Source organism: Leptonychotes weddellii, chromosome 13 (genome assembly GCF_054177405.1).
Source record: "Leptonychotes weddellii isolate Sample4059 chromosome 13, ASM5417740v2, whole genome shotgun sequence".
Classification (NCBI taxonomy): Eukaryota; Metazoa; Chordata; class Mammalia; order Carnivora; family Phocidae; genus Leptonychotes; species Leptonychotes weddellii.
In genome coordinates, this window is record NC_138381.1 from 62,147,511 (window position 1) to 62,169,506 (window position 21,996).

General features: G+C 45.5%; 1 protein-coding gene and 1 long non-coding RNA gene across 4 annotated transcripts in view; both read right to left on the reverse strand.

The window, feature by feature from the left end:
- The window catches only part of CCDC117 (coiled-coil domain containing 117), a 50,266-nt gene that overhangs the window by 1,846 nt on the left and 26,424 nt on the right, over nt 1-21,996 (reverse strand). The window contains exon 6 of one of the 3 annotated variants that reach the window (XR_014139744.1): nt 14,873-15,135. The exons of the other annotated variants lie outside the window; for them this stretch is intronic. The gene's annotated coding sequence lies outside the window, so the exon portion shown is untranslated. The remainder of the gene's footprint in view (nt 1-14,872; nt 15,136-21,996) is intronic. 3 annotated transcript variants of the gene reach the window in all.
- LOC145716833 (uncharacterized) lies at nt 2,871-11,313 on the reverse strand. Its single transcript, XR_014139746.1, has 3 exons — nt 10,156-11,313; nt 3,745-9,586; nt 2,871-3,332 (listed from the first exon to the last, which is right to left on the reverse strand). It is a non-coding gene; the product is annotated as an uncharacterized LOC145716833 (long non-coding RNA).

Here is a 21,996-nt window from a genome sequence, read left to right on the forward strand (position 1 = left end):
AACGAGAGAAAGAGAGCACATGAGAGGGGGGAGGGTCAGAGGGAGAAGCAGACTCCCCGCCGAGCAGGGAGCCTGATGCGGGACTCGATCCAGGGACTCCAGGATCATGACCTGAGCCGAAGGCAGTCGCTTAACCAACTGAGCCACCCAGGCGCCCGGATGTTTATTTACTTTAAGTCATCTCTACACCTGATGTGGGGCTCAAACTCACAATCCTGAGATCAAGAGTTGCATGCTCCCCCTATGAAACCAGCCAGGCACCCACCCACCCACCCACCCACACACACACACACTTACGGCTTTTAGAAAAGTTGCAACTTAAAACTGTAGGAACTTTGGGTGGGAGGACGGGTTAGCCCGATGATGGGTATTAAAGAGGGCATGTTCTGCACGGAGCACTGGGTGTTATGCGCAAACAATGAATCATGGAACACTACATCTAAAACTAATGATGTAATGTATGGTGATTAACATAACAATAAAAAACCCTGTAGGAACTTTGGGGCGCCTGGGTAGCTCAGTCGTTAAGCGTCTGCCTTCGGCTCAGGTCATGATCCCAGGGTCCTGGGATCGAGCCCCGCATCGGGCTCCCTGCTCAGCACCCACTCCCCCTGCTTGTGTTCCCTCTCTCCCTGTGTCTCTCTCTGTCAAATAAATAAATAAAATCTTTAAAAAAACAAAACAAAACAAAAACTGTAGGAACTTTCTAGGCAGCGCGAAGAGTGGCACGCAGTCATTGCTCCAAATCCAGGCTTTAAAGTCGGACAGACAGCCTCAGATGCCACATTCCCTCCCAGCCATGTTCCTTCCTAGTGCTCTGTGACCGCTCCTTGGGAGCCCCTGCTCCAACCACATCCTCCCCTGCAGCTCTTCCCTGGCTGCCTCCCTCTGTGTCCCCTCCCCAAATCACCAAGGGGACAGGTGGGCCCTGGACAAAGGGAGCCCACTCTTGGGGACTTAAATTTCGGCTCCCCAGAAGCAGAGAGTGAGGCAGACGGGGATTCTCCTGCAAGGGATTGACGGAGGAAGGGCCCCAGGGGAGAAACCTGTAAAGAATCGAGGGAAGCTGGACAGAGCCGGAGAAGGAGCCAAGCAAATTGGAGCTTTCAGGAGAGGTCTAGCCGCAGCCTGATCCCCCAGGGAGCTCTGGGGTATTTATTACACTGCGGAGTTTGTCCTGCCCTGAGGCCAGGGAGCTGGGCTTTATACCCCACCCTGTTAGTCAGTCATTGGCCGTGGGCCGAACTGGCGGTGTGTGTCACCTCCCAGGCATCTCCTGGCAGGGCAGCTCCCATTAGCTAAGAGAATCCTCCAAAGAAGGATGGAGCCATGAGCTTTTAGCAGCCAACACCCAGAGAAGCTGGAACATAGGTGCACTGGCCTATGAAGAGGACCGGGCAGGGCACCAAGAGCATCCACCACAGAGACCAAATCTCAGTATATGCTGCAATTCAGTGTGAATTATGAAGAAATAGTCTCAGCAGTGACTGAGGACGTGATGATGAGAAAAAATTAGTGAAAAATATGCACTTGGACAGATCATCACAAAGCTGTATCTGGGATTCATCTATTTTACTATGTGCTGCTCGTTACCTTTTACTGGATTAATTGAATTGTCCTTCGACCTTCTTTTTACTGATGACAAAAGAAATCTACGTTCACTGTAAATTATTCAGATGCTAAAGTAATTTATCTCTTAGAAAGTAACACTTCTGGGGCGCCTGGGTGGCTCAGTCGGTTAAGCACCTGCCTTTGGCTAAGGTCATGATCCCAGGGTCCTGGGATCGAGCCCCGCATCAGGCTCTCTGCTCAGAGGAGAGCCTGCTTCTCCCTCTCCCTCTCCTTCTGCCTGCTCCTCTACCTACTTGTGACCTCTCTCTCTGTCAAATAAATGAAATCTTTAAAAAAGAAAGAAAGAAAGTAAAACTTCCCCGTAATGTCATACAACCTCTCCCCATACCCTCATCCTGATAAAACCCCTGTTTTTTTTTTAAGATTTTATTTATTTTTTATTTTTTTAAGAGAGGGAGAGAGAGGTAGGTGAGAGAGAATCTTAAGCAGACTCCACACCCAGCACAGAGCCCCATACAGGGCTTGATCTCACAACCCTGAGATCATGACCTGAGCCGAAATCAAGAGTCAAACGCTTAGCTGAGAGGCACCCAGGTGCCCCTAAGATTCTACTTTTTAAAGTAATCTCTGCACCCAATGTGGGGCTTGAACTTACAATTCTGAGATCAAGAGTCACATGCTCTACTGACCGAGCCAGCCAGGCACCCCTTGATAACCACTGTTAAGAGTTGGAAATATATTACCTCCAGTATTAGCTATAGAAATCATTGTTTTGAAAGGTCTAGAAAGCAGAGGAGATCTCATTAAATATGATCCACTAAAAACCCTTAGCAAACATAGTTAATGGTAAGTTTGAAAGCTCGCTTTCTGAGATGGGGACAGAGATGCCTGCTTGCCTCACAAATATTCATCAACATCCTAAAGGCCCTAGGCCATGCAAGATGGCAATCATTAAGAAAAGTTTGGACAGAAAGAAGTAAAACTGCCATTATTCAATAGTGACGTGATTGTGCAGAGAAAGCCAGATGAATCTAAAAATAAAGTATCAGAATAAATAAGTTACTCTAGCAAGTTTGTAGACACAGTCAAGATAAAAACACACTGTTACACACAGCACCGGGTATAAAATGAAATGTAAAAAAGCGCTTGTATGATGGCATCAAAAATTAAAATACCTAGAAATCAATATAAAAAAATTTGTGCATGGGGGCGCCTGGCTGGCTCAGTGGTAGAGCATGCGACTCTTGATCTCAGGGTTGTGAGTTCAAGCCCCACATTGGGGGTAGAGACCACTTAAACATAAAATCTTAAAAAAAAAGAAAGCTGTGCATGATCTCTATACAAAAACCCCCAACAAACCTTTAAAACATTATTGAGAAAAAGTGAAGGATTTTTGAGACACTGCTCAGGAATCTCATATTAAGCCTTTTATGTAGGCCTATTTGGGTGGGTGAGTTTCTGTCCCTTCCCTAGGCTACCATTGAACAAATCAATAGCAATATTTACATGTCAGGAACAGCCAAAAATACATGACATGCACGCTTCCCTTTATCTTCAGAACAAGCCTGCCCACTGTTACTATCTCCATTGTAGAAGAGGAAACTGAGGGTCAGAGAGTTTAAATAACTTGCCCAAAGTCACCCAGACAGCAAATTCTAATCCAGGCCTGTCTGACTCAGGAAACACTGCTCAGAATCACCACTCAATGGCTGGAACTCAGTCTTCAGATTTACGGCGAGGCAATCCTTTGAAGTCCAAGGCTGTAGGAACATTTATAAAATTAATTTCAAAAATTCCATAAAGGAGCAAGGGTTGATCCTTATGCCAAAAACTCTAGGTGTGAGTTCACCATCTGGGGGGCGGCTATTGGCAAGACTGCCATCACTTGCGTGTGCAATGTGGGCATCTCGGCCACTAGGTGGCCCTGCAGCTCTTTGCGGCGCCATTTCCACCCGCCGTAGCTGGTGTGCTCCTAGTGGCCAAACCACAAGAAAGCAGAGAAATGAGAAAAATAAGCACAATGTAGAGCATTTTTTGAGAAAAGATTAATGTACTAAATTTAAAAGGTCATTCTACATTCTGAGTGTTTCCTTCCTACTCTTTTGGGTGGTAATGGACGATTGTTCCTATCGTGGGGACCCACCCCACCCACCACCTTAAAAAAAATCTTACTGAGCTGTGAATTCTCAAAGTCTGGAATCAGTAAAGTACCAGCTTCCCATGAAAAACAGATCCAGGGGCGCCTGGGTGGCTCAGTCATTGAGCGTCTGCCTTCGGCTCAGGTCATGATCCCGGGGTCCTGGGATCGAGCCCCGCATCGGGCTCCCTGCTCCGCGGGAAGCCTGCTTCTCCCTCTCACACTCCCCTTGCTTGTGTTCCCTCTCTCGCTGTCTCTCTCTCTGTCAAATAAATAAATAAAATCTTTAAAAAAAAAAAAAAAAACAGATCCAAGTCAAATATCTTGATGTGGTTGAAAGATTCCCAGCCCTCTGAGCAGCGTTTCTGGAAATAAACAAGCTAAAGTGCCTGCAAAAGTTAAATACAGTCATGCACATTGTATTTAGAAGCTCCTTTTTAAAAATTGATAGTGAAATGAAAAGATGTTGATAAAAGAGTCATGAAATCGAGGAAGCTCAGAGTCAGTAGGAATTTCCCCAGGGAAATACTGACATCAATTCTTAAATAGTTGGACGTCAGGAGGGTATAAACATATGGGAAGTCGGTTCTAGAGAAAGTAAAGCAAAAAGTCTTGCAGCCCATTGAAGGTCAAGGCACAATTTGAAGGGTTCAGGAAAAAGCTCAGACCTGCCACAGGGGACTGGAGATGTTTTGAAATGGAAGGGAGAGCAAGGCAGAGGAGGAATCCTGGGTGAATATAGTCTTTTGTTTTGCACTTAAAGTTGGTGAGTGTCCGGGGCCGCCTGGGTGGTTCAGTCGTTAAGCGTCTGCCTTCGGCTCAGGTCATGATCCTGGGGTCCTGGGATTGAGCCCCGCATCGGGCTCCCTGCTTGGCGGGAAGCCTGCTTCTCCCTCTCCCACTCCCCCTGCTTGTGTTCCCTCTCTCGCTGTCTCTCTCTCTCTGTCAAATAAATTAAAAAAAAAAAAAAAAAAAACTTAAAAAAAAAAAGATGGTGAGTGTCCGTGTCCCTGGCTGTGGCCAAAAGCGTCAGGGCCCCAGGGATGGGCGTAGAAGACCATCCAGTTATAGACACAGCCCTTTTTTGTTTTGTTGTGTTTTTTTTTCCTTCAGAACTGTTGAAATCTAAAACTCTCTGCTTGGTTTTTGCTTCCAGAAATCTCCACTCACTCCTGCTGCCCTCACCCGCCGTCCGCTGCTGTTTCTTGGCATTGCTCGAAATTCTACCTCGGTGTTTCTTTGCCTAAGAATCTCCTCAAGCCTACTCTGGGCCAGTCACGGTTCTTACTGCTAGACATCTTGAATCTTCACAATAGGAATAATTTCTCCCAAGTCACCAGTGAGGAGCCTGAGACAACAGACACATGTGGCAATTCTCTCAGCATGACATTTCCTCTCGGTTGTGTAGGTGGATCCTGGGTTCTGCCCAGGCCAGAGCTCCAGGGGTTGGGCTGAGGGTGGGATGGCCTGTAGCTGTGGGGAGTGGAGTGTCAGAGGAATTAGAACCTGAGCCTGGGTGAGGAAAACCAGGGAAGTCCCAAGTGTCAAGTTCTGGAAAGTAAGTGTTGGGCAAGAATCTAATGGGAAGCCAAAGCTGGGCATCTGAGAGCAAGCAAGTTGGGCCAACAAGTTTGGGAAGCAGTGATGTAAAGATTCCCAGAAATAGGGGCGCCTGGGTAGCTCAGTCATTAAGCGTCTGCCTTCGGCTCAGGTCATGATCCCGGGGTCCTGGGATCGAGTCCCACATCGGGCTCCCCCCTCGGGGGGAAGCCTGCTTCTCCCTCTCCCACTCCCGCGGCTTGTGTTCCTGCTCTCGCTATCTCTGTCTCTGTCAAATGAATAAATAAAAAAATCTAAAAAAAAAAAGATTCCCAGAAATAAAGGGGTTGGAGAACAAGAGTGTTCTGGGGGTTGCCACTGGAATCCATAACCGCAGATGGTGAAGGGTGGCAAGAAAAGAGGCCCCAGGCATTAGACACAGCTGGGAAGGTAGAGGAGAATGTCCTCTGCTAGGACAACTCTCTTCCGATTCTCCCATTTGTCTCCTCCCTCTAGGTGCTCTGAGCTCTAAAATTAACCCCATGTTTCCTGAATAGCAAATGGGCATGTAAAAGAGTTCAATAGGTTCCAGGGTTCCATTTTTTAAAATACATTTAAGGGGCACCAGGCTGGCTCCCTAGAGCACACGACTCTTGATCTTGGGGTTGTGAGTTGGAGTCCCACGTTGGATGTAGAGATTAGTTCAAATATATTTAAAAACATGTGCATATAGCTTGTTTGTTTTTAGTCAAGGCAGATTTAAATGGCTTACAACAGGGGCACCTTGGTGGCTCAGTCAGTTAGGCGACCGACTCTTGATTTCAGTTCAGTTTATGATCTCAGGGTTGTGAGATTGAGCCCTGAGTTGAGCCCCACGTCAGGCACCATGCTCAGCCTGGAGTCCGCTTGGGATACTCTCTCCCTCTCCTTCCGCCCCTCCTCCCGCTGACACATGCACGCACTCTCTCTCTTTCTTAAATAAATAAATAAAATCATTAAAAGGCTTACAACAAAATCCAGGTTGCCTATCCTCTCCCTCCCCTCTCCCCAATTTTACCCCTCAGAGACAACTTCTTTGCTATTACTTCCTGTTATGTCACCTCCATTTTTCTTTTTTTTTTTTAAGATTTTATTTTTAAATAATCTCTACCCAATCTGAGGCTTGAACTCACAACCTCAAGATCAAGCATCTCATGCTTCACCACCGACTGAGCCACCCAGACGTCCCTAAAATAGAATCTTTAAAAAGAAAAACAGAAAAAAATTTATGTACAAGTTTGTGCAGACATGTTTTCGTTTCTCTTGGGTATATACCTAGGAGTGGAACTGCTGGGTCATATAGTAACTCTATGCTTCTTGGTTTGAGAAACTGTCAGGCTGTTTTCCAAAGCAGCTGCACCATTTTAAACACTGCACCTATTAGCAGTGTTGTGAGGGTTGGTTCCAATTTCTATCCTCATCAACACTTGTGATTATGTCTTTTTTATTCTAGCCTAGTGGGTGTGAAGTGGTTTCTCATTGTGCTTTTGATTTGCATTTCCCTAATGACTAATGATGCTGAGCATCTTTTCATGTGCTTTTTGGCCACTTGTATGTCTTCTTTGGAGAAACATTTACTCAGATCCTTTACCTATTTTTAATTGGGTTATTTGTCTTTTTATTATTGAATTGTAATCATTTAGATAGTCTAAATACAAGTCTCTTATCAGATACAGATTTGCAAATGTTTTCTCCCATTCTGTGGGTTTGCAAGATACATTTTTTGAGTCCTTGAATTGTTGAAGAAATTCTTTACTCCGGGGTGCCTGGGTGGCTCAGTCGTTAAACGTCTGCCCTTGGCTCAGGTCATGATCCCAGGGTCCTGGGATAGAGCCCTGCATTGGTCTCCCTGCTTGGCAGGAAGCCTGCTTCTCCCTCTTCCACTCCCCCTGCTTGTGTTCCTGCTCTCACTATCTCTCTGCCCAAAAAAAAAAATAATAATAATCTTAAAAAAAAAAAGAAATTCTTTATTCCATCCTGGCACTTGATTAGTGGGTTTGGCTGGTTCTCAAAGGTCTGGAGGCTGGAAAGTCCAAGATCAAGGTTCTAGCCAATTCAGTTTCTGATGAGGGCTCTCCTCCTGGTTTGCACATACCTACTTTCTCATTGTGTGTTCTTATGACCTCTTTGTGTGTGGTGTCGGGCACAGAGGGAAGAGTGAGTACTCTCTGGTGTCTGTTCTTATGAAGACACTAATTCTATTGGATCAGGGCCTCACCCTTAGGTCTCATTTCACCTTAATTACTTCCTCCAAATACAGTCACACTGAGGGTTAGGGCTTCAACATATGAATTTGGGGGGTGCACGGGGGACAAGCATTCAATTCATAACCATCGTATACTAAAAATTATTTATTGTTTGTTTGAAATTCAAATGTAACTGGACATCCTGCATCTTACCGGGCAAACCCACTCACCCAGCCATGCTCTCTCTGCCCTTTTCTGTGCTAGGCCCCTAACATTGGCTCAGTCGGCCCTCACAACAGCATTGCTAGGGGATGTCATCCCTGCTTTTACCCCAGGAGGAAGTCATGCCTTGAGAGGTTAAGCAACTTGCCCAAAGTCACACAACTACCAAGCGGCCAAGGCAGATAGATGGGGCAAGAGTCTAACCAGGTAGGAAGCAAATCCAGAGCATCTGACTGCCAAACCAAGGCATGACAACACATTGTCATGGCTTGAGACCAGGCTCCTTCAGCCTAAAGTACATGAAGTTATCAGAAATGAAATTATGTAAAACAAACAAACAAACAATGAAGTACCAGAAGATAGTTTTTCATAGTAATACATTTAAAAATGGGGAACGCCTGGGTGGCTTAGTAGGTTAAGCATCTGCCTTCGGCTCAGGTCATGATCCCAGGGTCTTGGGATCGAGTTCCACATTGGGCTCCTTGCTCAGTGGGGAGCCTGCTTCTCCCTCTGCCTGCCGCTCTCCCTGCTTGTGCTCTATCTCTCTGACAAATAAATAAATAATAAAAATAATTAATTAATTAATTAAAAATAAAATAAAAAATAAAAATGGATGAATCAGCTCCAGGGAAACTTGAATCAGATACTGCCAGATCCTTTGCCTTTTTTTCTCCTAGGATATTCACCTTTCCTTTTCTTTTTTTTTTTTTTTAAAGATTTTATTTATTTATTTGAGAAAGAGGGAGAGTGAGAGGGAGAAGGAGACTCCCTGCTGAGCAGACAGCCTGATGTGGGACTCGATCCCAGGACTCTGGGATCATGACCTGAGCCAAAGGCAGATGCTTAACCGACTGACCCACCCAGGCACCCTCCTTTTCTTTTTCCACTTAAAATTTTTTTTCCATTTTTATTTTTTAAATGAGGTAAAATTAAATCAATAAAATGCACAGATCTTGGGGCACCGGGGTGGATCAGTCTGTTAAGCATCCGACTCTTGCTTTCGGCTCAGGTTATGATCTCAGAGTCACGAGATTGAGCCCAGTGTCAGGCTCCACGCTCAGTGGGGAATCTGCTTGAGATTCTCTCTCCCTCCTCCTCTGCCCCTCCCCCTGCTCTCTCACTCTCTAAATAAATAAATAAAATCTTTTAAAAAATGCACAGATCTTAACTTACAATTTGACACTATGGGACAATTGTATATAGTCTGTAACCACTGCCCAAAACAAGATGGAGAATATTTTCATCACCCCAGAAAGTTCCCTTGGGCTTCTTTCCTCCCCACCCCCATGGCAACCATTTTTCTGATTTCTGTCACCATAGATTAGTTTAGCCTGTTCTTGATTTCATGTAAACAGATTCATACAGATTATACTCTTTTGTATCTGGCTTCTTTCACTTAACATAATGTTTTGTTTGTTTTTTATTTAGGTGAAATTCACATAGCCTAAAGTCTACAATTCGGTGGCATTCAGTACATTCACAATGTTGTGAAACAACCACCTCTATCTGGTTCCAAAACATTTTCATCGCTCCCCCAAGAGAAGACCCCATCGCCTTTCAGTAGTCACTCTGGTTTTTCCCCACCCCCAGCACTTGGCAACCACTAATCGGCTTTCTGTCTAACCTTTACTATCTATGGTTCATCAGTTCTCAACCGTCTGGTAAAATCCCACAAGTAGAGAGGAATTACAAAAAAAGGGCTCCAAAAAAAGGGAGGAAGACAAAAACAACACTAGGTAAAGTAAAATTAAGCCTGATGATTAAGCCAAGAAGGACAACATTTCTCACGCCATGAAGATGAAGCCTACTCGTCATCTTGAGCAGAAGGTCCCAGCTAAAATCAGTCTTGAAGGTTTCTGCAGTGCTATCTACACAAGCGGTGTTTATTTTCCTATGGACAAAGCACAATTCAGTGGCAATGTTGAAAGAGAAAAGCCCCACAGCCGGCTCCTTCTGCAAATGGCATTGACATAAAGACCAAAGTAAATGTTAGCAACCTGCAAACAGCAGCAGGTGTTTTAAATACAAGAATAGCAGCCACTGGGGAGAACTGTGACCACCTGCTAAGTAGCATCTACTCAGAATTCATTTGACAGTCAATAGGGATGATTTCTGACTTATGGGTGCACTTTACTATTGGGTTTTTGTGGAGTTTTTTGGGTAGTCTTTTCTTGCATTGCAGGGGATTTTTAGATAATTTCTGATGTTTTATAACTGGGTCCTTGCTCACCACCATATCCTTAGCACCTAATACCTAGGGTTATTCTTGGCACACAGTAGGTGAACAGTAAGACATTTTGGAATAAAGGAATGGTTAAATGAGTGAATTATCTGTCCTACCGACTATAAAAGTGGAATCATAAAATTACTGCATTTTAGACTCAGAGGAGAACTAGAGAGAAGGAAAACAAATAAATGACCTCCCACAAGGGACCATGCAAAGGAGTTTCTATACATTACCTTACTTAATCCTCAGAAATACCTTAAAAGGTATGATGCCAACTTTATAGATGACGATAACTGATGTTCACAGAAGCACCCTGCTATGTCCCAGAACAATGAGTCCAAGGTTTTCAGCTGGTCATTGAGGACACTCAGAGCCAAAGCAGTCAAGGGTCTTGGTCCACGTGACAGAGCTAGCCTTGTTAAGCGGCCTGCCTAGAATGTTCCTATGTCTGTCCTTAGCTGAAGGCCCGATATAATGATCCTTGGAGCAAAATGCCCACTTGTTGTTTAAGGCACAGAAAGTTTCGAAAGGCAGAGTTTTTGCTTGTTAAAAAAAAGGGTGGAGGTGGGGGGAAGCGCAGCTTCTTGGGCAGATTTTAAGCAAATAAGCCTTTACTGGTTACACAAGGTGGATTCCTATCTCAGGAATCTCAGAGGATGGTTCTGGATGGGCAGCTGCAGGCAGGACACTGGGGAGGCCAACAGGCTTGGGGCTGGAGCACCAGGGATTTGCCAGTGGGTCCTGGCCAAGTCGCTGTTAGCCTTTCTGTGCCTCAGATAAGCAGCTGATTAGGGAGTGCCTCCCAAGTACTCCGCCAGAAAGGGCAAATTTGATCGATAATAATTACTCAGTGTAACCAAGTGGCTCAGGGGCACAGAAGTGCATACGATCTGCTCCCTGCTTCCTTCTCTGATAGGACAATCAACTATCCTGGTTTGCTGTGACTATCAATATATCCCACTAAACGTCCTGAGTTCTGGGAAACCGCTCAGTCCTGGACACACCAGGGCAATTGGCCACCTATGAGAGGTCTTGACAGGCAGAGGAAACCACACGAATAGTTATAATGAACACCATGGGTAGCATGTGATGTCGTGTCTAATGCAGAGATGCCACGAGACACGGGCAACCGTACCGTGCCAACCACGTCAGCGCCTACAGCAAAAGGAAAAACCAACAGTAATGATCCTTCTTTATTTAAAAATACGATAGTTTGTGGGACGCTTGGCTGGCTCAGTTGGTAGAGCATGTGACTCTTAATCTCAGGGTCATGAGTTCAAGCCCCACGTTGGGCATGGAGCTTACTTTAAAAAAAAAGGAAGGGCGCCTGGGTGGCTCAGTTGGTTAAGCGACTGCCTTCGGCTCAGGTCATGATCCCAGGGTCCTGGGATCGAGCCCCGCATTGGGCTCCCTGCTCAGCGGGGAGCCTGCTTCTCCCTCTGACCCTCTCCGCTCTCATGCTGTTTCTCTCTCCCTATCTCGAATAAATAAATAAAATCTTTAAAAAAAATTAAAATTAAAAATTAAAAAAAGAAAAATGTGAGGGAGCCTGGGTGGCTCAGTCGGTTAAGGGTCTGCCTTTCGGCTCAGGTCATGATCCCAGGGTCCTGGGATGGAGCCCCGTGTCAGGCTCCCTGCTAAGCTAGGAGTCTGCTTCTCCCTCTCCCTCTGCTGCTCCCCACTGCTCGTGCTCTCTCTCTCTCTCAAATAAATAAAATCTTTAAAAAAAGCTTTAAAAAATGTGATACTTTGTGTATCATAGATTTTTTTGCATTTTTAGATTTTTAAAAATATTGCATCAAAATATTTGTCATCTTGATTACTGACTTTTGGGACACCTCCTTAAATTTTACACCCTAGGCAAATGCCTCTCTTGCCTCACTCTATGCCAACCTGCCGGGCAGCCCTAAATGTTAGCCCCATGCCTCCAATATCGTCTTTGAGACCTGGGACAAATGGCTTGGCTTCTCCATCTGAAGATCTTCACCTACACACAGAGGAGGGTGAACTACACAGCCCCTAGGGGCCCTTCCAGCTCCAAGTTCTGTGCCTTCATGATGAGGTGCTGGGGAACTGAGAGGAGCAGGGGACATTATCTAATGCTGGGGACAGTCAAGGAAGGGAAAGGGAAGTAACATTTCTGCTTGCCTACTATCAGAGAAACAGAATCAGTAGGACATTTTTACATATATCATAGATATATGATATAAAGATATATATATCATATAGCTTGTGTATATCTAGGACATAATCATATATCATATATACCCACTACACATATGATATATGATCTACATATATGTGATTTATCTCAGGGAATTGGCTTATATGATTGTGGGGCTGGCACGTTTGAAATTTTTGGCACAGACTGGCGGGCTGGAAACTTGGGGCAGGAGTCAACGCCACAATCCATAGGTGAAAGGTCTTCTACTTCAGAGATACCTTAGTTTTGCTCTTACGGCCTTCCACTGATTGGATGAGGCCCACTCAGACGATCTCCTTTCGTAGATTTTAACTGTGTCTACAAAATACCTCCATAGCAACACCTGGATTACTGTTTAATAGAATACCTGGGTATTATAGTTTAGCTAAGTTGACTCAAAATTAATCATCACAAGAGGAGGAAATCACTCAGAAAAGTGATGTCAATTGTCCAAGATCATCCAGCAGATCGGTATCAAGGTTGGGACTGAAAATATGCTATACGTGGACCCCAAAGTCCACATTCTCCCAGGAGTCTTGCTCTGTCTGGGCCTCCGGAGAATTTCCTGAAGCATCAGAGCAGATTCCTAATCCCTGCATGACACTGGTACTTCTCTGCCATAGTCATTTTTGTGTGTCTCCTCCTGGACTGGGGGTTCTTTGGGAAAAGGTCCATGTGTAAATATCTTTTTATGATCCACAGAACAAGTGAAAAGCCCCACCTCTGCCAAGCATTCAGTGAATATTTGCAGAATTAGAGAATCACTAATAATTCCCAACATGTTGTTTCCTATGCAGGAGCACGGAACTAAGCTTTAACTGTAAGATGTTAGCTATAACTTTCTTTTTTTTTTTATTTTATTTTATTTTTTTTTAAAGATTTTATTTATTTGAGAGAGAGAGAATGAGAGATAGAGAGCACGAGAGGGAAGAGGGCAGAGGGAGAAGCAGACCCCCTGCTGAGCAGGGAGCCCGATGTGGGACTCGATCCCGGGACTCCAGGATCATGACCTGAGCCGAAGGCAGTCGCCTAACCAACTGAGCCACCCAGGCGCCCCAAGATGTTAGCTATAACTTTCAAGAGTTTTTTAAAAATTTATTTGAGAGAGGGACACCTGGGTGGTTTAGTCGGTTAAGCATCTGCCTTCGGCTCAGGTCATGATCCCAGGGTCCTGGGATCGAGTCCAGCATCCGGCTCCTTGCTCAGCGGGAGGCCTGCTTCTCCCTCTGCCTGCCGCTCCCCCTGCTTGTGTTCTCTCTCTCTCTGACAGATAAATAAAATCTTTAAAAAAATTTTTATTTGGGAGAGAGAGAGAGCATGAGCAGGGGGGAGGAGCAGAGGGAGGGGGAGAAGCAGACTCCCCACTGAGCAGGGAGCCCAACAAAGGGCTCAATTCCAGGACCCCTACATAACTATAACTTCTAACTTCTTCTTCTCCTCTTTCTCCTCCCCTTCTACCTCCACCTCCTCTTCCTCCTCCTTCTTCTAATTTGTTAACTTCTGCTTTAACTGAATTTCAATTTCTCCACCAAAACAAAATCAAAAGAAAGGACCCTTGTGGCCATGACACTATATTCTAGAATTCTGCTGAGCATTCTAACTTAATGTCTTGACAACCCTATGGGGTGGGTTCTACTATGATTCTTAGATGCATAATAGGAAAATAGAGTCTCTGTAAAGTTAAGGACTTGTCTAGAGTCACAGAGTTTGTAACTGGATTCTACCCTCCCCCTGCCCGACTGCTGGGCCACACTGCCCTGGTCAGATCCCTACAGCCAGACTGGACCTGACCTCATCAAGCTGAGTTCTTCTACCTCAAGCGGAGGAACAGAGAAGCACATGTGTGAATAATGGCAGCACCATGGGGCTCCTGGGTGGCTCAGTCGGTTAAGCATCTGCCTTCGGCTCAGGTCATGATCCCAGGGCTCTGGGATAGAGCCCCACATCAGGCTCCCTGCTCAGTGGGGAGTCTGCTTCTCCCTCTCCCTCTGCCTGCCACTCCCCCTGCTTGTGCTCTCTGACAAATAAATAAAATCTTGGGGCTCCTGGGTGGCTCAGTTGGTTAAGCGACTGCCTTCGGCTCAGGTCATGATCCCAGGGTCCTGGGATCGAGTCCCACATCGGGCTCCTGGCTCAGTGGGGAGCCTGCTTCTCCCTCTGACCCTCTCCTCTCTCATGCTGTTTCTCTCTCTCTTGCTCTCCAATAAATAAATAAATAAAATCTTTAATAAATAAATAAATAAATAAATAAATAAAATCTTAAAAAAAAAAGAAAGTAATAATGGCAGCCCCAGGACCAGGGCTCTGGGCTCCCGGCTTCTGGCCCCTGGGCACATTCTCCTTGTTTTCTCTCCAAGCAAGGCCTCACTGGGGCCCTGGCATGCCCTGCCTGGGCCTCCTGGGGCTATTTACCCCGCTAGGCGTGGGCTCTGCCTGGCTTCCAGGCTATTGTTTGCACAGTAAATGTTAACCTTGGCCCCACCAGTCTACTCCCCAACCAAGGAATGGCAACAGAGACAGAAAGGAACGTTCTTTTGCTGGTTTCAGACACCTTGACTTCAGTTTTCAGTTTCTATCTAATAAAATGCACATCACCGAAAGTGGGGGTCACCTCGGAAGCCTCACGGCCTCCAAGCAGTGAGCCAGGCCTGTGCAACCTCCAGGAATCGGGCAGTATCTGAAGTCACAGGGATCTTGGTTCAAATCCCAGTTCTCCCACCGAAAAATGGCGTGACCTTGGGCCTCACCTCTCACCCTTCCTCCTCTGAGAAACGGAGCCAGTTCCTGCCCCGCAGGAATGAAAGACAGAAGGGGTGCCAGTGCCCGGCACAGAACCCCATGCTCATCAGCCGTCCGTCCTACTGTTGGCTTATTCCTCACGTCCTTGAGCTTGTTTCCTTGACAATAAAAGGAGCTTTCGCGTAAGGAGGACACAAACAAGGCTTGATGTCCGTAGCGACTCTGGTTTCCTATCACCTGGCTTCTTCCTGGAAAAAGGTTCTAAGAACTTCTAGAAGTAGAAAGTGAACAAACAAGGGAGATTTTAATCAGTAAAAACAGGTTCTTTCTCAGGGAGGCGGCTACCTACAGCTCCAAGCAAATCCACTCAATCAGTAACATTACCTCCCCTGATCGATTTCCAACAAGAGGTTCCTGTTCTGGAACCCGGATACGCAAACAAGGGCACTTTCGGGAAGGGAGGGAGAAGGCGGGGGGGAAGGGTGTCCTCCAGATTGCGGATTTCATCAGCTGCCCACTCTCCCAGGAGAGCCCGCGGGACCTGTCCAGCCAGTGGCCGAGGCCAGAAGGCAAGCTGAACGTTTCAAAGTCCACGGGGCCTCACTCTCTTGATCTTTTCATTTAAGCGGGCCACATTTAAGAAATGCCGAGGAGGAAACAGTGGTGATTTATGGTTGCCAAGCCAAGTGGGGCACAGAGCAAAAAGCGGGATAAAATAGAAAAGGTCAGCTACCTCGCTGTGCAAAGCCAGGAGGCAGGCTATAGTCTCAGGAGAACTGAGCTCCCATGCCAACTCCTGACCCCAAGAGTTAAGCCTCTCTCTAGGACTCAAAGGGAGAGTGATGAAAGTCACCCCCAAGTCCCTTCTGGCTGCTTTAGAGGAAGAGGCAGAGCAGGGACCAGGAGAGGGAGTGACTATAAAATTTAAAGCCCAAAAAGGGTAGGATGGGGATGGGGTGGCGAGAAACGCTCCCCCACATTCTCTCTCTCATATTCCTGCCTCCAGTTTTTTGGAGTTTTTTGTTTTGTTTTTAGGTTTTCAAATATACATATTTTAACACCCTGGGGGTAGGATGTCATTCACACCCACTGCAGAAGTAGAATCAGAAATTCAGGGAAGGGAAAAAAAGAAAGAAAGAAAGAAATCATGTATAAAGTATTTCCTTCCAATAAAGATGGCCCTCAATCAAAAAAAGAAAAAAAAAAAAAAGACATTCATGGAAGGAGAGGAAATTCTGACTAGCAGTTTCCTTTTTTTTTTAATTAATTAATTTTTTTAAAGATTTTTTTAAATGTATTTATTCATAAGAGAGAGAGAGAGAGGCAGAGGGAGAAGCAGGCTCCCCGCTGAGCAGGGAGCCCGATGCGGGACTCGATCCCAGGATCCTGGGATCATGACCTGAGCCGAAGGCAGACGCTTAACCATCTGAGCCACCCAGGCGCCCCAGCAGTTTCCTTTTTGATCCTTTTGGCAAGTGTCATAGCTGAAGTCAGAGCTCAGAGACCTGGAATTGTGGACCACGAGGGAGAGCTAGCTGGGAGGCTGGAACGTTACTATGACCCTATGACCTGCCTCCAGTTTGAAAGAAGAGTTGTTGGTTAAATGAGAAATATTAAGGACATCTTCAAGAGTGCTGAGGATAAGGGGAGGGGAGAAGCAAGGGATGTCCCGGGAGAGTTAAAATAAGTACACGGAAATTCAGAAGGATCTTCTCATACACTTAGTTTTGAGCATATTAGCAGATTTTGTGTTAGTTTCAGATCTTTTTTAGCACCAGATGAACTACTACTGCTTTTCTCTCTCAGGGGTCAGGTGGCATCTAGCTTCTCTAGCAGGGAGAAGGGCCCAGGGTAAAAAAAAAAAAGCTAAATCTTGGGCAAACTCCTACTCATCCTTCAAAGCCCATGGAAACATCTCCTTTATGAAGCTCTTCCTTATGGCCCTTGCTCCTCAGTCCCACCACAGGGCTGATTGCAGTTATACTGCATTGGAATTACCTACTTACCTCTTTGCTCTCCCAGGTTCTGCTCCCTTGAGAGCAAGGTAAAGGTAACCCAGAGTCCCCGGGTTTCCAGGCAGTGGATCTGATCATGATGTTGCAAATAACAGTTTATTGTGTGTGGACACCCAGCTCCCAGAAACCAAGTAAAAATCATTGAATGCAAATGGTTGAACACAGGTATAGGGTGGAGATTTTCAGGAGAACCCCAAGTTGTTACAAAGGCAAATTGTTCTCTTCTTGCTGGAAACTGGGAGGAGGGGGAATACTTGGTTGATCAAGATGAGGAAGTCCCTTTAGAAAACTCTGTTGTCAATTTTTTCCCCCAAAATTTCAAGTAAAACTTAGAATCAGACAATCCACTTCCTGCAAGCCTGAGCAATCCTGATTTTTCAAGACTGTGATGAAACACTTCAGTTGAGAAATCCAGAGCTGTACCCAGGACAGCTATCTTCTTTACTCCTTTATCTGTTCCAGAAGGTAAGAAAAGTCAGACTCACAGACCCTTTGAGCTGTAAAGTCATCTGGTCCCCTGGAAGGTGAATCTAAAAGACCCCCTCGGGGCGCCTGGGTGGCTCAGTCAGTTGGGCATCTGCCTTCCGCTCGCTCAGGTCGTGGTCTCGGGGTCCTGGGATTGAGCCCTACCTTGGGCTCCCTGCTTGGTGGTGAGTCTGCTTCTCCCTCTCCCTCTGCCATTCCCCGGCTTGTGCTCTCTCGCTCTCGCTTTCAAATAAATAAAATCTTAAAATAATAATAATAATAATAATAATAAATAAAAGACCCCCTACCCCCTAGTATATATCTGTGGGGATCGGAGTTCATTCCTTCAGCCGCTGCACCTGTCTCTGTACAGAGCTGCCCCCTGGGTGGGCTCAGAGACTGAATCTGTGTGCTCTGGTCACCTCCACAGCCTTCCCCGTGTGCCAAGGAGGGAGAGCTCACGAACAGGGGTTTGTTCCGGTTGCTAGCACCTTCCTTTAGATATCAAGGCAGAGCTTCCTCAAGTGAAGTCAGAGGAGCTCAGTTTGGGTGGGCTGCATTTGCTAAATGAAACAAGCTCCTTCCGGTGTTCTAGGCACTCCACTAGGTTGCTTTCATGCCCGTTCCTGCCTCTTCTAGTAAAAACAAACAACAACGGGGCGCCTGGGTGGCTCAGATGGTTAAGCGTCTGCCTTCGGCTCAGGTCATGATCCCACGAGCCCCGCATCGGGCTCCCTACTCCGCAGGAAGCCTGCTTCTTCCTCCTCCACTCCCCCTGCTTGTGTTCCCTCCCTCCTCCACTCCCCCTGCTTGTGTTCCCTCTCTTGCTGTGTCTCTCGCTGTCATATAAAAACAAACAAACAAATAAACAATAACAACAACAACAACAAAAGGAAGCTTTTGAAGAGCTTCCTGGCTTATTCCGGGTCATCCAGCAGAGCCAAGCGCTAACCGCCAGTGTATCCAGTTCTCTGGTGCAGGGCTGGGTCCCCCACCACTCAGCTCCCCAAGAGGCTGCAGGTATAGACAATAAGAAGTATTTTTGGAAAAACATTGTAGGTCTTAAGGACTATAATAAACTCTATAATTCTGGAACTGTATGCTGGAAAATACGAGTCATTTGCAAACAGAAAATGTGTCTTGTACAAAACAATGAGGTCCCATTTTAACTAATGATTGTGTTTTGTACAAAACAATGGGGTCCCAGTTTAAACTTCCTCTTCGGGGCACCTGGGTGGCTCAGTCGGTTAAGCTTTGGCTCAGGTCATGATCTCTGGGTCCTAGGATCGAGCCCCCTGTCGGGCTCCTTGCTCAGTGGGGAGTCTGCTTCTCCCTCTCCCCCGCTCCTCCCCATGCTCTCTCTCTCAAAAAAATGAAAAAAATTTTTTTAAAGATTTTGTTTATTTAACAGACAGCGAGAACAAGCAGGGGGAGCAGCAGGCTGAGGGAGAGGGAGAAGCAGGGCTCAATCCCAGGACCCTGGGATCATGACCCGATCCAAAGGCCCATGCTCAACCGACTGAGCCACTCAGGCACCCCCATAAAAATCTTAAAAAACAAAAACAAAAACAAAAAACCTTCCTCTTCCCCAGACCACACAGCCTTGCCCCCCTGTTCTGTGCAGAACAGCCCCCCAGCCACCAACCCCCAGTTATGGCGTAAGCCAAACTCAACCCCAACCTCACCATGGGTCACGGGTCTGTGTGCTCAGCAAATGTTTGCAGCCCTCTGCTGGGAATGTTATCCCAGGTCACACTAACAGAGCAGATCATTGGCAGCCTGTCCTGGTCTGGCCCACCCAGGGGTCAAGTGGGCATTTTGTTCTCAGGGTGGGGGAGGGAGTAACTGGGGAAAACTCACCTGGTGTTCCTTGCTGGGATGTTTTTTCTGCTTTGTGGACTCTGTCCCTGCTTATGACCAGTGACCAAATTTTATACTTCAACATATATTTTAAAGACTTGGACTCTCATTTATTCTGCTTAGCCTTCTGGGACCTGTCAAATTTCTTGGCTACCAAATGCCAAAAGATGGAAGGAAGGATGAGATTAATAGTAGACTAGAGGGAATATGGGAATGCCAGGTGGGATTGGGGTGGATGGCCCGTGGTAACCATAACACTTCACACACATATTACATGCTTTCTCTGTGTCATGCACTGTGCTCAATACATTATCTTTTTCAATACTTGATTCTCGTTTTACTGACAAGGATACTGAGGCCCAGAGGGGTTAAGTAACTTGTCCAAGGTTATCTAATGAGTATGTGTTAGAGCTGAAAACATACCCTATGTCCATCCATTTCATATGCCAAGGTCCCCATTCCCCCCTCTGTCCCCCAGGCTGTAATGACCATTCTTACAGGGTCTAGAAATGGAAGATGGATGGCCTCTGTCCCGATGTTCTCTGAAGCAAACACAATTCTATTTCTTCTTCCTCTCTTAAAGCTTTTCTCTTCTCATATCCCCTTTATTCACCAAACCAGAGTTTCATTTGTATTTTACCCAACTGGCTCCTGGAACCACATAAATCTTGGCTGTTTTCATGAAAAAAAAAAAAAAGTTTATAAGAGAACAGAAATGGTACAGTTTGCTGTCTTTTCCCACATGAACATTAAATATATAAAGTCAGCTATAAATAAAAAAGAAGAATTGAAGGCTGAATCCAAAGACAACTTAAAGAACCTAAGGTTTGAAATAAAGTACTTAAAGATCCTGGGGGTGGGGGGAAAGAGGGGCTTGAACTCACGACCCTGAGATCAAGACCTGAGCTGAGACCAAGTGTCAGACACTTAACCAACTGAGCCACCCAGGCAGGTACCCCTTTTTTCTTTTCTTTCTCCCTTTTTTTTTTTTTTTTAATGTTGAGAACCCCTAGGGCATTCTCAGGAAATCCAGTCTCCTATGAGCCAGGTCATGCAAAAGCTCACAGCATTACCTAACAGACACCAAAGGGAGAGGGATTCCGTCGCTATTACTTTGGAGTCAAAGCCTCAGGATAAGTATGTGTATGGGAAGGTTGAACTTGAGTCAATTCAGTTCCTCAGATAAATGTCATTTGCTGAAATTAGTCATGAAACATTTTGCAAAAATAGGTTTACCACAGAGAAGCTAAGGAATAAAAAACAAGGCAGGATCCTGAAACAAGAAATGGACATTAAGGGAAAAACTGTTGAAATCCAAATAAAGTCTAGAGTTTAGTTAATGGCAAGGTGTCAGTGTTGGTTTCTTAGCTTTGAGAAATGTGCTATTGATAATGGAAGCTGAAAACGTTAGGGGAACTGGCACCTGGGGGTGTATGGCGATTCTCTATACTGTCTTTGCATCTTTCCTATAAATTTAAAATTATGCCAAAACAAAAAGTTTATTTTTTTTAAAAAAAGATTTTTATTTATTTATTTGAGAGAGAGCACGAAGGGTATGGGGAAGGGGGGGCAGAAGGAGAGGGAGAAGCAGGCTGATGTGGGGCTCGATCTCAGGACCCTGGGATCATGACCTGAGCTGAAGGCAGATGCTTAACCCACTGAGCCACCCAGGCGCCCCCAAAAAGTTTATTTAAATTTTTTTGAAACTAATGAATTGATATTTATTCTCCTAGTACTAATGAAGGGGGCCTGCAGCACTTAAACTCCTTTCAAGTCAGATAAAATTTGCTTCTCTTGCCGCCTTTGAACCTTGGTGTCAATAAAGGTACCGACAATGACAACGGAGCGTTTGGGCTTTCTTTAAAGAGACAAAACCAAATGCAGAGCCATTTACTGCTCTGGGTCAATGCCAAGTGAAAAAAAGAGGCATGTGATATCTTTGCACTTTTCAAATGAATCTTTTCCTTTTGTTGTCGTGTCCTTTAGCCCCTGTTGAATTTACTGGGCAAATGAACTGTAGCGTTTTGCAGAAGCCAAAGGAGTATTGAATTTCTTAGAACCTTAATACACACAAACGAAAGTCAGGAAGTGTTGCAGCTCTTCTCCAGAAAGGGGTGGGCAGCCACAGGATTGAAGGAAACATTCGTCAGCATGACCAGGAGGATTTCCTGTCCACATGCTCGATGTCTCAACATTACTTAAACGGTTTGTAAATGTCCTGCTTTAAAAACATATTCATAGGGGCACCTGGGTGGCTCAGATGGTTAAGCGTCTGCATTAAGCTCAGGTCATGATCCCAGGGTCCTGGGATGGAGCCCCACATCAGGTTCCTGGCTCAGCGGGGAGCCTGCTTCTCCCTCTCCATCTCCTTCTCTGTCTGCCTCTCCCCCTGCTCATGCTCTCTCTTTCTGTCTGTACTGTGTCTCAAATGAATAAATAAAATCTTAAAAAAAAAAAAAAAAACATGTTCATAAAATTAAAAGCGCTAGGATCACCAGTCCTGGCAAACCAAAGGGCTTCATTTCTAGAGGGTAGGGAAGCCAGCCCTGTGTGTCCAGGATTGGTTTCTTAGTTGTAACAGATGCACCTTGATCGTGTAAAATGACAACGGGAGAGGAAACTGGAATTGGGGGAGGGGTGTACATAGCTCTCTCTGCAAGACTGAGATACAACTTTGATTTCATTAGGGAAACAAAAATACTATATAGAATTTTGCTCTTCACTCTTTCCCATATCATTAAGAGTCTTTTTTTTTCCTTGTGAGAATAAAAAAAGTTGTCTTAGAACATTTG